Here is a 2,833-nt window from a genome sequence, read left to right as displayed (position 1 = left end):
ATATGTCGCAATACCAAGTACCCAACAGAAGGGACTGCCTATAACCCTCCAGCTTTTGTTGACAACTCACAGATTCCAGACACTCTTAAATGAATGTTTCCTGTGTAGTGAGCCATACATGATCTCAGTTATGCATTACATAAATCCTATGTGGTAGGCATTAACTCCATTTTACCTTTTAACAAATAGGTATATACTTCAAGGAGTTTAATTAATTTATCCCAAGTTCACATAGCGTGTACATGATGGGTCAGGATTTAAGCCCAGATTTATCTAATTTCCAATCCCTTGATCTTCCTGCTCTACCACTTTTAAAGAGTTTTTATTCTCAGAACACAATGTCACTGAGCACAAATCACTTTGGGGATTCAGAGGTCTGTCTGGTATCCTGGCTGAAGAAGCAGAGAGACTGTTGAGCGTTTTTCTTATTACTGCCCCTCCCTGGCCAATCTCTTGCCCTATCCAGACAAAAGGACTGCACTGGGAATACCCTGATATCCATTTTGAAATTTATGTTCCCAGAGTCCCAACTGGGCCCAGATGGTAGACAAAACTGATCCAAAATGCTGATTTTAGAGGTTTGATGCTTGCATGGTGTATTAGCAATAATGAAAGAAGGAAACCCAGTTGATGACTGGGTAGATTGTTCCTCCCTTGAATCCTGTGGGAGTAGGCTAGGAGCCAGGTCAGCATAGTGCTCCTCCCAACATCTGTGTTTTTGAAATACGTGGCTACTTGTCTAACTTCACCTCTGGGATTAAGACTAGACACCAATTGATTGTGAAACTTGCTGATAAGATGGGGAAAGTTATGCTTCATACATTAATTTTTTTTTCCTTTCTACAGAGACAGAGCAGATGTCGAGGAATAGGTGATAGACATAGACATTGACTTTAGTTGTTGCTGGCTCATGTTTTCCAAAAAGTACACTGGAAACTTTCTATAATACTTTCTGCAGGTCAGATATTAGAAGTGTATCTTAAGGAGGGCTTGCTGTGCTTGCAGTACAAACATTCCTCTGGATGGAGTTTAAGATGGTCTTTTGTTAGATATATTACTGGCTCATAATGGATTATATCTTGGGAAGACTTTGTGACTTCATTTCAATGCATACTTTATCAATGGTGAACAAAAAAAGAATGATTAGTTACCTTTTCCCCAAATAATATCATGGGGTGAGGACTACCTTGAACCAAAAGCCGTGGAGACAGAGATTCCATGTCATGAACAAAGATGAACTAACATCTGCTCCCAGACCACAAGTTGCTTACAATCGAAGAAGTAATGAATGAGAGTTTAGACAATTCCCCATGAAAATAGTCATAGTGAAGTTCTCGCTTACTCAGGGGTTGGATTCTTAATTCAATATATAACACAAAAAACACTGTGGCACTATTAATTGTCTACCCAACATCCACTTTCCTCTTCCTCCTTAGTGACAGAGATTTTTCCTGGATAGTAATGTGCTCATCAAAAATTATACTTCTCAGCTTCTATTTCAGCTAGGGGTGGTTAATGGGACCTAAAGTGGATCTTATTAGAACAGACTTGCAGGAAAACTTTTAAGATTGGACAGACTGCTGGTGAATCCCATATTGCACTGTACCTCTCATATTTCCTGCCTGGAATATAAACTCAATGGCTGGAGATATAGCAGCTATTTTGAACTATGAAGTAACCTTAAGGATGGAAGTCAGCACTAAGGATGGTGGAGCAGAAAGATAGGAGCCCGAGTCCCCGATGACACTTGAGGCCATTATAGCATCCCTGCACTACCTATCTCTAGACTACTTCATATGAGGGGATAATTTCTTGTTTTTAAAATGCTATAGTTTTCTCTGTTATTAGTAGCTGAATGCACTTCCTGACTCAATTTTGTATAATCAAAACTACCTTCAAAAGTAACCTGGGAAGGCACCACATTAGAGACCAACATATCTTCTAACGAGCCAGTCTTGCCTCCAGCACTGGAACACATTACTATTCCTATGGCTGAGCACTGGATTTATACATAAAGCTGTCAAACTGTCACACTGTAAAAGTCATATAATATTTGAGAAGAAACAAGAGAGTCACATTTTCTATACCCCATTCACTCTGGTTGCAGGCTTATTGAATGAGGTGGGATAGGTTGCCAGAATTAGCAAATAAAAAAACAAATAGGAAGCCCAGTTAAATTTGAATACTAGATAAACAACCAATATATTTTTAGTATAAGTATGTCCCATGCGATAATTTTACTACAGATTTTTGGTTTTTATCTGAATTTCAAATTTGACTTGGTGTCCTGTATTTTATTTGCTAACTCTAGGTAGGGGACAGAATTGCTAACACTATTTAAATGACCATTCTTCTTTCCTTATTTCTGCTGTTTCTTTTTTCTTCTTTTCTTTCCTACCATATAGTTGAATTTGTGTAAGTTAAAAATGTATCTAAGGCTTGGCCAATTACATTCCAATGCTGATGAAGGGAAAAATGACAAGAATACAAGCCGTATGATTCTTTCTAATGTAAATTTCAAAACAAGGCAAAATTTAGCAATGTATTTTAAGAGAAGTATACACATGTTTCAAAATTATAAACAATAACAAGGAAATAATTAGCATAAGATCCAGGATTGTGGTCACCCCTGGCTTCTAAAGTATTGGTAATGTACTGTATTTTAACCTGAGTGGTAAATACAGGAGTGGTTGTTTTATTTTTTATTATTAATCTTTAAACTGTAGTTATGTTTAATCTCTTTTGTCTGAATAATATATTTGACAACAAAAATGAAAAATAATGCTTTTATAACCCCACTTTATCATATCCTAAAATTATTCCCTATTTGTAG

Source organism: Camelus ferus, chromosome X, assembly GCF_009834535.1.
Source record: "Camelus ferus isolate YT-003-E chromosome X, BCGSAC_Cfer_1.0, whole genome shotgun sequence".
Taxonomy (NCBI): domain Eukaryota; kingdom Metazoa; phylum Chordata; class Mammalia; order Artiodactyla; family Camelidae; genus Camelus; species Camelus ferus.
This window is presented reverse-complemented; position numbering follows the sequence as displayed.